At 35.0% G+C, this 15,565-nt stretch overlaps 1 protein-coding gene across 1 annotated transcript in view; it reads right to left on the bottom strand.

Moving 5' to 3' along the window:
• The window catches only part of RASSF6 (Ras association domain family member 6), a 59,554-nt gene extending 53,692 nt beyond the window's left edge, over positions 1-5,862 (bottom strand). Inside the window, exon 1 of the mRNA XM_031942251.1 lies at positions 5,743-5,862. The gene's annotated coding sequence lies outside the window, so the exon portion shown is untranslated. The remainder of the gene's footprint in view (positions 1-5,742) is intronic.
• Positions 5,863-15,565: the final 9,703 nt, after the last annotated feature.

The following is a 15,565-nucleotide window of genomic DNA, read 5'->3' as shown; positions in this document are numbered from 1 at the left end:
CTTGAGTTGAATGGACTTAAATTACTAGTACTTCACTTTGTTTTTAGTCATTGTTCCATCTCAGGACCTTTTAGATCTTTTCTAGGATTTATGTGAGAGAGCTAGACTTTTTTTTTGTAACTTCTAATGTCACCATCTTAACCAGATGACAAATGACAATTTCAGTTGCTTTATATGTATGATAAAATGAAACCTACCAACTTCTTTGTTTAAATTTCCAAGGAAAATTTATGAGTCATGTTACATTTATTGATTAATTGTCTCAGACTTGGTCTCTCTAACTCACTTGGGCTGGAATTATAGCAGCCTCTCATGGCATAATCCCACTACTGATTGCTAAGGGAACTTTGACATGTTCCATTTCTGATTTGAGCTAACTCACCTTCTCTAGTCAGCCTGGTGGCTTCCCATTCTTGGGGGTTCAAAATATTGGTCCAGGACTTAGTGCAGATACCTGCTTATTTCATAGAGCTCAGAAATCTGAAATTATAGGTGTAAACCACCAACCCCATCCTGGGGAGAATGATTGACTGAGAGGACTGAGTTCCTCTACTAAATGACCATTTGATTGTGCCAGTGAAGTAACAAAAGCTAAATTAATGTTTAGGGAGGATCTAAACATTGCTAAGTTTCACAGAGGATAGAGTGCCAGAATGCCTGGCCTGGTGTCAGGAAAACTCATCTTCCTTAGTTCAAAACTGGCCTTAGACATTTTCTAGCTGTGTGACCCTGGGCAAGTCACTTAATCCCATTTGCCTTACTTCCTCATCTATAAAAATGAGCTGAGCAGGGAAATGGCAAGCCACTGCACTCTAGTATCTGTGCCAAGAAAACAAGATCACAAAGAAAATGGGATGCTAAATGGGATCACAGAGTCATAAACAGTTGAAATGACTGAACGATAACAATAAAACATTGTATAATTCTAATTACGTATGGCCTCCCTCCTCCCCCCTTTACTTTGCACTATCATCAGAGATGCAAGGAAGCTCTCTTATTTGTTAGAGGTTATGCTCTTTATCCATTCCTCATCCTCACTGCAGCTTTTGACATAGTGAGCTACCCCTATCTTTGGGATATTCTCTCTTCCCTGAGTTTTTAAGATATTGCTCAATTGTAGTTCTCTGTTCGCTATCTAGATGTCTCCTTATTTGATTCTACATCTAAATTCTTTCCCTTGTGCTTGAGCATAGCCCAGGGCTCTGACTTGGCCCCTTTTATCTCCTTTCTTTTATCTTATCTTTAGGTCTTAGCTTCAGTGGTTTCAGTCATCATTTTTAAGCAAATGACCCTCAGCTCTACATACTGAATCCAGATCTTTCTCCTGAATTCCAGACCCACATCTACCTAGTAGTTTTTCTCTCCTGAAAGTACCAGAACTTATTCTATTCTTCCCCTCACTCCCCACCAAATCCATTCCTCCTCTAATTATATTTATTTCTATTGAATGACCAGCATTTTTAACTTTAGACTCATTCTTGAATCTTCTGTCTCTTTGATCTCACATGTGATAATGGTTAACCAGTCTTTCCAGTTCTACTTCCAAGATATTCCTATCATTCTTCCTCTTTATTTATTATTGTAATATAGGTTCTCATCACCTCTAATCTGGGCCATTACATTCTTTTTCAGGCATGTCCAACTCTTTGTAATCTCATTGGGATTTTCTTGGCAAAGATACTAGCATAGTTTACCATTTTGTTCTCCGGTTTGTTTTATAGAGGAGGAATTGAGGCAAACAGGGTTAAGTTACTTGTCCAGGGTCACATAGCTAGAAAGTGCCTGAGATCAGATTTTAACTCACAAAGATGTCTTCTAGCATCCAGGCCCCTACTAAATCTATCCACTTTGCTCCCTACTATAATAGTTTCCTAAATGGACCCCTGGTCTCGAGCCTCTCTACAATCCATCCCCTAAACAGCTGACATAGTGATATGCCTAAAATACAGATCTGTGTGTATCTCTCATTCTTAAATGTATTTCTTGTAAACAACATATTATTGGATTCTAATTTTCAATCCATTCTGCTATCCATTTCTGTTTTATGGGTGAGTTCATCTCATTCACACTCAAAGACATAATTACTATTACTGACCATTTCAATCTCCTTCTCCAATGATTTCTCTTTGCCTACAGGATAAACCAAAATACTCTGTTGGTTTTTTTAAAAAGCTTTTTTACAGTCTGGCTCCAAACCTATCCTTCTGTATTTATTCCACATTAATCTCTTTTGTTCAATTTTGCCAAATTTGTTTCTTGTGTATGATAAAGTTGTCTCCAGGTTTGGGATGTTGGTTCTTTTCAGTTCAAGTATCTTCTCCTAACAGAAGGTCTTTGTCATTAGGGATCCTAGCAAAAATTTCTTTTTTTTTAAATTTTGTAAACATGTTGTACCTTCTTGAGTCCTTATTATTTCCCTTTTAGTAGAGTATAAGCTCTGTAAGGAAAGAGATTGTTCCAGTTTTGTATTTGCATTTCCAGTGCATATCACAGTGCCCAGTACATAGTAGGTACTTAATGATTGTTGGATTGAATTACTTAATTCATTCAATTATTTGCTGAAAAATGCTGAGCCTAACAGGGCCAAAGGCATAGTCCAGAAGTATTCTACTAGAAATCTTACTCTGAAGTTGACTGAATCCATTAATCACTGTTTCTTACATGATTTTCAATTAGCTATGGAGTTAGTTAATTGTACTGTCATCTAGCTCACATTTTTTTTTTCACATCATCCAGAGTCAGAAGAAAATTATCAAATGTCTTACAGAAATCAAGATCTATCTTATAACATTTTCCCAATTTACTAGTCTTGTAATCCTCTCACAAAAAGAAAGAAGTTAGATTGGCAATTCTAGATAAAACATGGTTTCAGTTCAGATAGTTAATCAACTCTATGACTCTATTCTCTGGGTTTCAACTTCCTTCTCTACACAATAAAAGAATGGTTAGATGATTTGTTAAATTTATTCCACTTCTAAACTTCTGACAGCTATAAATGAACTGGAACTAGTAGAGGTATTTATGCCCAATAGTTCTAAAGTAGGAAACAATTTGGTAGAGTAAAAAGAATAAAATTGGATTTGGAGTTAGAGGAATTGAGTTTATATCATGACTTTGCCTTCTTACCATAGATGTGGTGTCCATCCAGTTACTTAATCTCCCAAATGCTTAGTTTCCTCATCTGTAAAATGGGGAAGTTTAACTAGATGGTCTCTGGTTCCCTTTCAATTCCCATGTCTATGATCCTATGGCCTTTAAGGCTCCTGATAACTCTGCTATCTATTTCTGTTTTATAGATGAGTTCATCCTATTCATATTCAAATTTATAATTACCATCACCAATTACAGCAATCTTCTTCAATGACTTTGCTTTACTTATAGGATAAAGTAAAACTCCTTTGTTGGTTTTCTGAAAGGATAGCTTTATATTTAGAATTTCAATATTGATTATGTCAGATCTGGAGAAATCATAATATCAATGTTATTAGTATTAATTAAAATTGTTATTATGTCAAATGAATCTCATTATACTCTCTCCAAAATCATCTCTTCTTCAAACTATATCATTTATCACAAGGGTACCATCAACCTTCTAGTCAAAAGATTCATGACTTTAGTCAATTTGATTCTTTATTCTCTCTCACAACTTATTTCTCTGGCATTTTTTGTTTTCTTTCACATTTCCTTTATCCATCCTTTTTTCTCCCCTAGTCCAGATTCTCATTAGCTTCTAGTTCCTCCCATCTCCAGTTTATCCTCTACTTAACTCCTCCAAAATGTTCCTAAAGCATTTGTTTTGATCATGTCATTCTCTTGCTCAAAAACATCCATTGGCTCTCTATTACCTTTAGGAATAAAATAAAACTCTTCAATTTGATATCTAAGGTTCACCACAGTCTAGTTGATATTTCTGGACTTGTTTCTATTCTTCTTCTTCATATAAGCGCTATCCCAGCCAAACTCATCTTTTCCTGTCTCCTGCACTGTTTTCCACCTCCCATTTCAGTGCCTTGACTCAAAAGGCTCCCTGTTCCCTCCCAGACCTTAAATACTATTTCTTCTCATCTCTTAAACCCTTAGATTTTTTCAAATCTCAGATCAGATCCAGGATTTTCTTGTTGCCCTATATGTTATTTCTTTCTCTCTTCTCAAATTATCTTGTATTTACTTAAACTAATTACTTTTCTCTCCAGGTAATTGTCTTAGTATTCTATTACTGAATATTTTTCTTGAAGGTTCATAGCAAGCATTTAAATTATGCTTAAAACAAACCAATATAAAATGAATCTGCTACTTGGGATTATCTGTAAATATGAAGCATAAATTGTAGAAGAACTAAATTTTAAACCTAGGGCTGATAATTATTGCAGTTTCTCAATCTTCATTGAAGTCATCTATCTATCTTTAAGGTTTTTTCTTCTTGTCTCATTTTTTAAGAAAGGATGATTTAAAACAAACTTTTTAAAAAAAGCCATTCTAAAATGCAGTAAGAATTCTCTTATGTAAAGCATTTTTCACCAGATCTTTCCTTATATCAGCTCTGAGGAGGTATGCAGTGAAATTATCACTCCATTTTGTAGGTGATAAAACCGAAGCCTTGTATTCAGTCATTTACCAGAAGTCACATATAGCTAATGTTTCAGAATTAGGATTGGAACTCAGTTCAAGTCCAGGGGCCCACCCCATTACTCTTTAATTATTTCTCAAATATTATATATAATTTAACCTTTCCAATATTCAGAGAAAGAGACATCAGAAACATAATTCTAGTCAATGAGGTAGCATAGAACAAAGCCATTTAAAGTGGGGTCATGTAATTGAATGTGGGGGGGTCCTGAAAAATTTGACAGCAGTAAAAGGTATCAAATATTTCATCAAGATTTAATTCTTTATATAAAAATAAATAGGAGCAGCCATCTCATTAGTATGCAAATTTGCTTTTGTCTTTCATAAATGGTAAAATTATATGTATACCAAAGAATTGTTTTAAAATAAATTTCTTTATGATTTATTATCAGTAAATGTTTGATTTGTACACTTATTTTATATATCTTCATATCAGGCTCTCGTAAAAATTTCTCATATGAAAAGGGTTTCTGAGTGGAAAACATTTAAGAAGGTCCAGCCTGCATTATCCTGGACCTATCAAAGTTTTCCTTAGACACTATTAGATCTATGACACTTTATCAGCTCTGAAATGGACCCACTTGATAGGACCCACTTCAAATGGTTGTTATGAAGATCAAATGAGATAATAGTTTTAAAATCCTAGAGGCTGGCTATATAAATGCTAATTATTGTTATCTTGGGCAAAGGTGATATTTACAATATTTAGATCAAAAATACTTTAAGAACTTAATAAGTAGGGGATCTCCTAAAATTCAAGGAGACTTCCAAAGAACTATTGCTTCGACCCTGAAAAAAAAAATGAAAAATGTGAAGGGAAGAAGATGTTCAGTCTGAGATTGGTCTGACCCACGTGAGCTTCTGGATTTCTTTATTTCTAGGACAGGTGCAATCGCGATGATGTCAGAGTCCATGCCCCCCAATTTTGAACGCTGGTAACTAGACCGGAAGAAGTTGAATTCAGGATGGTCAGGAGCCTTCCTTCCTATCCCCTCGTTCTATGCATTCTAACATTGGTCTTCCCCCTTTTTTCTAGTCGGTGGAACAAAGTCATTCTGAGCATAAGTGAATTATAGCAGACACCGGCAATGCATGAAATGCATAAAGTTGACTTACCTGGGAGGGAGGTCAGAACTACGGAGGAAGGAAGAGGATTTGCCTGGTTTTCCTATGAGCATGGCAGGGTGCTCTCTTCCTGACAGATGTCCCTGCACAGCCTAATAAAGTCCTAGAAGCTGTTAATTATTACTCTTACTCTTAACTAGCTGAGGCGTGTTGGAAACCTGAGACACTCCCCATGGCTCAGTGCATGTTGGGAGTGTTTATTTTCCTTGAGAGGAGCAGCTGATAGGAACACTCCCAACTACACACCTGTAGGAGAGGTAAATTGACACTCCGGTTAACGCTTTAGCGACTACCTGCCAGCCGATTCTCAGATCTAGACTGATATTTTCTGAGCTCCATACCATACACCCTATGAGCGACAAGAGACCACATTAGGAGACATTTTAAGATTTCTTCTCATAATCCTATGGCATAGGAAATGCAAGCATTTTTGCCTCTACTTTGCATTGGTTGAAACAGACTCTGAGGTGAAGTGATTTCCTTATAGTCATACTGCCTGTAGGGCATGGAATTCCAAAGCAGGGTTTCTGAGTCCAAGCCCCGTCCCCTTTTCACTCTAATATCTACTAATAAGTGACAATGATTGGAGCTGAAAAATAATTCTTCACGATGCCTTTCATTTCCTTCCACATTTGAATGAGCTTAATTTGAATCCCTTTTTTGCTCCCCAGCAGATAGGAAAATAGGGCCACAGCATGTGATTCAATTGATTTGAGTATTGGATTGAGAGAAACAGGAGTCATTTAACTGCCATTGTTCCATCAACCACAAAAGGAACATCAGAAAAGGAGATCCAGAAATGGGAAATGATACTCAATGTAGTATTAATTCCCCCCCCCCCCAACCCCTCCCTCATCTTTGATTTTTCAGGCTTATTTCAGTGATTGGCACATAGTAGACTGTGTGATAAATTGACTGAAGAAATGGGGAATTCCTGGTATCAAAAACTCCATCCTTTCCCCCAATCCTTCTTTGAAATAAATGTGAATTTTATCACTTTAGCAACTTCTTCCATAAAACACTGTAGATAAGATATTTTCTACAACAGGCTACTTTTTTTTTTAAAATTTAATAGCCTTTTATTTACAGGTTATATGCATGGGTAACTTTACAGCATTAACAATTGCCAAACCTCTTGTTCCAATTTTTCACCTCTTACTCCCCCACCCCCTCCCTCAGATGGCAGGATGACCAGTAGATGTTAAATACATTAAAATATAAATTAGATACACAATAAGTATACATGACCAAAACGTTATTTTGCTGTACAAAAAGAATCAGACTTTGAAATATTGTACATTTAGCTTGTGAAGGAAATCAAAAATGCAGGTGGGCATAGATATAGGGATTGGGAATTCAATGTAATGGTTTTTAGTCATCTCCCAGAGTTCTTTCTCTGGGCGTAGCTGGTTCAGTTCATTACTGCTCCATTGGAAATGATTTGGTTGATCTCGTTGCTGAGGATGGCCAGGTCCATCAGAACTGGTCATCATATAATATTGTTGTTGAAGTATATAATGATCTCCTGGTTCTGCTCATTTCACTCAGCATCAGTTCGTGTAAGTCTCTCCAGGCCTTTCTGAAATCATCCTGTTGGTCATTTCTTACAGAACAGTAATATTCCATAGTATTCATATACCACAATTTATTCAGCCATTCTCCAACTGATGGACATCCATTCAGTTTCCAGTTTCTAGCCACTACAAAGAGGGCTGCCACAAACATTCGTGCACATACAGGTCCCTTTCCCTTCTTTATGATCTCTTTGGGATATAAGCCCAATAGTAACACTGCTGGATCAAAGGGTATGCACAGTTTGATAACTTTTTGAGCATAGTTCCAAACTACTCTCCAAAATGGTTGGATTCGTTCACAACTCCACCAACAATGCATCAATGTCCCAGTTTTCCCACATCCCCTCCAACAATCATCATTATTTTTTCCTGTCATCTTAGCCAATCTGACAGGTGTGTAGTGGTATCTTAGAGTTGTCTTAATTTGCATTTCTCTGATTAATAATGACTTGGAGCATCTTTTCATATGACTAGAAATAGTATAACAGGCTACTTTACAAAAGCAGTCCTGTTACTCTTGCAAAGAGTCTGATTTCTCCTCATTATCAATCAACCAAAATTGTGATGCTTGGAGTGTGCCTTGTTTCCATATGATGCCAGATTTCCTGAATGGGGAAAGAAAGGATACCTCCAAGAATGTATTGGTCTGGCCAGAATTTCCCAATCCCTCTAAATACTAATGGCTTTCTTCTGTGATTTATGTCTAATTGGTCCTGGATATTTGCAAGAAATGACCAAAAGGAGGGAATGCTTTATATGTCATAGGATGAGAATGGTTGAGACTTTAGCTTTGTGACTATATAATAATTATTATTATAGTTTATCTATCTTTATATACATTTTAACATCAACAAAACCCCCAACAACCTTCAGAGGTGAAACAAATATTGTTACCTATATTTTAAAAATGAAGTAACTTGAGAACATTGTTGTCAAAAAACAACAGTTCACATAGCTAGTAAGTTTCAGAATGAGAATTTGAACTCATGTCTATCAACTCTAAATTCAATATTCTTTTCACTGTGATCACAGCATGATTACTAGTGAATGGAGCTTTCAACCAGCCTCTGTACATTTTTTATTTAAGGTAGCATTTGCATAACATTTTAAAGTCTAAAAAGCACTTTGTATATATCTTATTTTATCCTAACAGCTTTGTGAGGTAAGTGCTATGTCCCCTTTTTACAAATATGGAAGCTGAGCCAGAAAGGTTAAGGGATTTACCCAGTTCACAAGCTAGTGAACTATCTAAACTATCTAAGGCTGGATTTGAACTCAGGTCCTTTTTACTTCAGGTTCAGTTTTCTGACCACAAGTAGCTTTATCTAACTATTTATCTGATTGCGGGTCCATACATACTTGCTTCAGTAGAAATGATTTAAAGCTGAAATATTTTAATGGATTCAATGAGTTTTATCCTATAGAACTGAAGCCTCTAAGACCTATAAATGGTTATGTTCAAACAGTGGTATAATTCATAGACATGTGACTATAATTAAAAGATTTGATACATTACTCAGTCTCCTTTGGCCTGGATATCTGACTTTTGAATGCAATGTTTGCAGACTCTAAGTCAACAGGATGTCTTTGTTCAAAACAGACCCTTCATCTTCTGTAGCCTATTGTTATCATTTCTCCATTATCAGGATTAAGCAATATTGCTTTGAAATATACTTCTTCAGATATCCTTGGAACACGTCTTCTAATCATTTACTTTCCAGGTGGCTTTTGTTAGCTTACTGCACAGAATATATTTTTGTCTATTTGTGGCTCCATATTCAAATTCCATGACCTGGCATTTCCTCCCAATAGGGATAACTGACTTCGAGTCAGTGACAGTGATAGCAAGATTGCTCCCTGACGTTAGATTTATGAGCAAACAAAAGAAAAAGGATGAATCTGGATCTTAGATCCAAGATGGAGTTCTAATATGAGAGAGTTTCTCTCATTTGGAAAGGTAACAAGTATGCCTTATTTCCATATAATCACAGATTTCCTGAAGAGGGAAAGAGATGGAACCTCCTAGAATATATTGGTCTAAACAGTATTTCTCAGTATTTCTCAATCCCTCTTAATATTAATGGCTTCCTTATATGGTTTATTTCTAATTGGTCCTGGCTATTTGCAAGAAATGACCAAAAAGAGGGAGCAATAAGGGGAAGGGAGATGAAGGTGCTCTCTCACTAGATTAATCCAGGTAGCAAAACTGAAAAATTGGCAGCTAATGGTTCCTCCAACAAAAGGGATTAAAAAAAAAAAAAAAAGAAAAATAGGAAGTTGTCAAACATCCACTCAAGCAGCCCCATCTATGATTCAGCCACTGTTGTCAATTGATTTCCTCTCCTAAGTAAGGTTATTTTAGCCATATATGCTGGGGAAACTGAAAAGGGAAATGAAAAACCTTAAACAGCATAGTGGAAACGAGAATTAATCTATCTGCAAATTGCCTCCTAGGAAGCCAGGCATTTGTGGGAAAGGCATTGTGAGGGACATATAAGGCATATATGTGAATGGTCATAAAGCAAGAATTTTTTTGACTTCAAAATACTTTGCTTTTTCTTAATACTGGTTCCTTTGAGGAAAATCCAAGTCTATTTTAAACTAGAACAGTGAGTTCTGGTAGATTCTTGAGATAAAGGGACAGTTTTTTAATGTAATAGTTACTTCCCCCAGAAGAAAGAGATTTAAAGATTCCCCTTTCACACCCCCCCCAAAATAAGTGAGAAGAAAATTAGAAAGTTTTTTTTAATAAAATAGTCTCAAGAAACTATTGATAGGATCAATATCAGCTGGTGCTGATAATGATGGAAGTCATTCCTCCCTTCATTCAATAAACTTTAGTGGCTCCTTAATATCTACAGGATGAAATATAAACTCTGTCCTCAGATATTTATTAGCTATAAGATCTTGGGCAAGTCACTTAAGTCTGCCTCAGTTTTCTCAACTGTAAAATGAAGATGATAATAGCACCTGTCTCCCTCACTTATGAGGATCTAATGACATAGTATTTGTAAAGTGCTTTACACAGTACCTGGTACACAGTATATGCTTAATAAATTCATGTATTTGTTCATTCGTTCCTTCCTTCCTTCCTCCCTCCTTTCTTTCCTTCCTTCCTTCTTTCCCTCCTGCTTTCCTGTCTTCTTTCTTCCTCTCTCTCTTTCTCCCTTTCTTCCTATTCCTTGTTATTACTTGCACTCTATCTCCTAACTCTAGATATTTTCAGTGATTGTGTTCTACTTTTTTCCTTCTCATCTCTACATCCTGGTTTTCTTCAAATCCTAGCTAAAATTCCACATTTTATATTCCACAATCACTCTTGATGACAGTGGGTTTTCTCTATTGATTATTTCTAATTTATCTTGGATATAGCTTGTTTGTCCATAGCTCTCTGAATGATATGTCTTTTGATTAGTCAGTGAGAGCAGAGACTGTTTCTTTTTTTCCTTTCTTTGTATCTCTAGGACTTAGCACAGCACTGGAACATAGGAGATCTTAATAAATATTTCATGACTTGACAGAAAATATGTCATTTTGTCTTTACAACAGTTCTATGATATACACCATGGATATTTCCATGTAGGGGACCTGCATCCCAAGTCAGACCTTGTCCTATTCTCTTCAATGATCTTCCACAGATTCTCCAGAGGAGTTCCTTCCAACTTAGGACATTTACTAAGCAAATCATTTAACACTGTTTGCTTAGTCCCAAGCCACTTCAATATCTTTGCCAAGAAAATCCCAAATGGGGTCATGAAGAGTCAGTCACGACTGAAAATGACTGAACAACATTACACATAGACACATATGAATTTCTGTGTCTGTATATATGCATATATTTGTGTGTGTGTGTGTGAAATTATGAACCCCAGGTTAGGGATCCTTGCTTTACAGTCCTATATTTAGGCTAAATTTTGAAGGAAACTGGACATTTTAGAAACCAGAAGTAAGAACCTAAGCACATTCTAGGTAGGAGGGTGGTGTCCTGATTGAGAAGAGAGTAGATTTAGGAGGAAAGGTAACAAATTCTATTTTGAATTTAGTAAAGTTTAAGATATCTACGTAGTAAATTACAATGTGAGACTTGAGTTTAAGAAAGAGCTTAGAGTTGGAAATGTAGATCTGGGAGTTGTATATAGAGAGATGGTAGCTGGACACATTGGAGCTGATGAGATATTAAGAATATAGAAGAAGAAGGTCACAGTTCTGGGAGTATATCCCTTTATAACATGTCACCCAAGGGCAATAATTTAGTAAAGGAAACTGAAAAAGAATGATAGATAAGTAGGAGAACTAGAAAAGAAGTGTCATAGACACCAAGGGAGCAGAAAATTTCTTGGAGCAAGAAGAGAAAGTCAGGAAAGTTAAGAACTGAGAAAAAAATGATAAGATAATACAATTAAAAGAACATTGGTTAAAAAACAAAAAACAAAAACAAAAAGACTTGGTAAACTTGGAAAGAATAGCTTCAGTTGAATAATGATGATGGAAACCAGGTTTTGGTTTTGTATTTTAAAAATTTTGTCTTGCTATAAAATAGTTATTTCCTCTACTTAAAAGACATTTGTCATGAAAAAGACTCATAATATTTGCTGATAAAGATTTAAATACAAAATAGTAACTCATAATTCAGATTGTTCTCCATGATCTCTGTCTTCTTCCTTTCTCATCCTCTTAAAATGCCTTGCTTGACATTACTCATTTTCTTCTTCTTTCCTCTTTCTTTGATCTCTGATAATGAGGTAACCCTTCTCCTTGCCAAGACAGGCCCGTTTACATGTACCCTTCATCGCATCCCAGAAAATTGCCTCTTTAATCATCTCCCTTCTCTCCCTAATTTTCAACTTCTTCCTTTCTATTGTTTCCTTTTCTTCTGTATTCAGAATTACCCCACACCCCTTCATTCTTAAAATATTTTTCATTAGAACCTACTACTATCTGTCAAACTAGTATCCTACATCTCTTCTTCTTATCTTTACATTTTTTTCTGAGCTTAACAAGTATCAAATAAAACAATTTAATATTCAAAACAGTACAGAAATGATTAAACATGAAATTGTGAGTCTTTTTGTAGAGTTTATTTTTTCTTTTAAAAATTTAATTAATTCAATATGTAACTTTCAAAACTCCTGTTGTTTCTTTTGGAATTTTCTTCTGCTCTTTTCTGTGTACTAAAACAATTTTCAATATTCCTATTTTCTTTCATTTGTTTTCCTTTTCTGACTAGTTCCATTTTCCCTTTCCTCTTCCCACTTGGGGGAAGAGAGGATTTTGAAAAAAAAAAAAAAAACATCTAATCAAACAAAATGATTTCCAAATTAGTCTTTTATAGAAAAGTATGTCTCATTCTTCACCTTGAGGCCATGATCTCTGTCAGGAGATAAATAGCATATTTTGTTATTCTAAATTTTTTAAGTGTTTCAAAGTTATTGGTCTTTACATTGTTGTTAATGTAAAAACTATTTTCCTGATTCTGTTCATGTTATCCTTTAATAATTCCTTCATATCTTGCCAGGTTTCTTAGTAGCTATGTCCTTTCTTATGGTACAATAATGTTTCATTATCCTCATAGATCATTAGTTTAGTCACATGGATACCTACTTCATTTCCAATTCTTTTATAAAGAGCTGTTCTAAACATATTTGTATGGATGGGTTCTTTTTTTTTTCTTTCTTGAATTTTTTTGGAACATATTAGTGAGTTAGGATATGCATAGTTTACTGTCTTGGGGGCAGTTTTAAATTATTTTCAATAAGGTGGATAACAATTCATAGGTTTTATAATGAAACTTTTTTTCTGGTTCAGTTGCACTGATTTTGTTTGTGTAATCAAAGTTGAACATTTTATTTTTTATGGTATTCTATTCCTTATTGATCAGGAACTCTTTCCATCTTCATACTTGCAAAAGAATTTTTTCCTGCTCCTCTAATTTTCTAATATGTGACCTTTAATAGTTAATTCATATATCCATTTGTGGTTTACCTTTGTATATGGTGTATGAGATATTGATCTAAACCTAATTTCTGCCAAACTGCTTTCTAATTTTCCCAGAAGTCTTTCTCAAATAATGAGTCCTTTCCCAGTAACTGGGATCTTAGCATTTATCAAATTCAAGGCTACTAAGTTCATTTACTTCAGTATATTGTATGCCTGATAAGGTTCTTTGATTGATCTTCATTTTTTAACCAATACCAAACAATTTTGGCACTTATTGTTTTATAACATAATTTAAGATCTGGTATTGCTACACTTCCTTCTTTCATATATTTTCTGTTATTTCCCTTGATATTCTTTAATTATATTTTCCCTCTTCAGGTGAATTTAGTTTCTTTTTTAATGAATGATTTTTATTATATACAACTAAAAACTTTGCAGCAACAAAATATCTAACACTTTCTTGACTTGCCATAAAGATAATTTAATTTTCTAACAGTCCGAATCTATGAAAACTATTCTCTGTGTGATTCTGGTCACTACTACCACCACCATGACTACCAGTAGTATTTATATAATGTTTTGAAGTTTATAAGGTACTTTATAAATATCTCATTTATTTCCCACCATAACCATGAGAAGTAAGTGATATTATTGCCTTCATCTTTTAGAAGAGGAGGCAAATAGAGATTAGGTGACTTGACCGAGGTTACACAGCTAATGTCTGAGACTAGGTTTGAATTCATGTTATTCTGATTCCAGGTTCAGAACTCCAGTACTGTGTTATGTGGCCCTTTTCAATGATGGCTTGTTTGTAAAAGTAGAAATGCAGAGAAATGCAACGAGAAGTGACTGTTTTCACTTATGGTTTGTGATGGATCTGATATCAATCCTAAGTTTGGGGATGGATTTTAAATGATTTAGAGAAAGACTGTTACAAAGCCAGGATCTATGCTCTAAAATTCTACAGAAGTAAATCCCAGGGGCTGGGATGCTCTCACAGAAAGATGCAAATAAAAATATTTTCTAAGAGGGAGAAATACAAAGGTATCTAAATATGGAGTCATAGGAGAATCATGATCACCTAACTTAAATATTAAGGGAACACATAGAAAAAATAGATATAAAGACAGGTAACTAGGGATGGACCCAATAAGGTGCCTTAAGGAATGATAATATGATTAGTAAGGTTCAAAATGAGCTGAGGATGGAAAGAATAGCTAAGGAAGAACAAAATGTCTTGTATCATTGTTTTGTTTTTGACTGTGTAGGAGAGAAGCAGATAAGTCTGCTGACTGGAGATAATGGTATGATAATACTGCATGTTGGGAGAGAAGCCCTAACTTCTCAGTTTTATTTTGCTTCTTTTTCTTAGACAAAGAGAATAATTCTTGGCCTAGAAAAAATAGAATAAAGATGAGATATTGGATTGAAACCCAAGATAAGTGAGGAGATGGCAAGAAAATATCCGACTGTTTTTTAGTTCAAACCATTGTTCCCAGGTGAGCTACATTCTAGTTCACTGAAATAGGCGACAATATTGAGTTGTTTTCAGTCATCTTTGAAAGACCACAAGGATTGGAAAAGATGATATAAGACTAGAGATAAAGATATACAGATGTTGAGTGACATTTTAAAAATGAAGAGAGAAAAATGGAGCCTGCAAATTATAAATTAGTGATAATGACTTCTATTTATGATAAAGTTCTCAAAGACATTATTAAAGGATTGGTTTGCCAACTTTTAGAAAGAAGCCTATTTAGCAGCCACATGGTTTCATTAAGAACAGGTGTAGGAAAAGAGAAAAATTTTTGTCTTGAACAGAACATAGCACAGATTTATCTACGCTGCTGACAGATATAAGAAAGGCAAAAATATAGACCAGGATTATAGCAAAAAATAATTTTGCCTTCTTTACTCTGTCCATGTTCACCTCATTAATTAACCAGTTCAGGGGGAGATTCCTGGAGCAAAGCTGAATTCTGAGATGAAATATTTATTAAGCTTTTGTGGACTTTCCTTGACAAGTCCCCAAAATGAGATTTGGAGGGCATAAGATCTACACTGAAACTGACAGTTACATAGTATGTCTAACCTGACGTCAAATAACCGTCTAGAATCTATTTTTAACAATAAATAGTCAAAAGAATATATCTGGAGAAGAACATGACAAATACCTGAGCATCTTTGCCAAGAAAACTCCAAATGGGACAAAAACAGTCAGAAAAGATTTAAATGACTTAACAGTAACAATAGCAATAATAAAAGAATACACAGGAAATTATCTTGAAGGTTCTTAAACCTTT

Source organism: Sarcophilus harrisii, chromosome 6 (assembly GCF_902635505.1).
Source record: "Sarcophilus harrisii chromosome 6, mSarHar1.11, whole genome shotgun sequence".
In the NCBI taxonomy this organism is placed as follows: Eukaryota; Metazoa; Chordata; class Mammalia; order Dasyuromorphia; family Dasyuridae; genus Sarcophilus; species Sarcophilus harrisii.
Note: the sequence above shows the minus strand (reverse complement) of the source record. Positions and strands in the feature narration are given on the sequence as shown.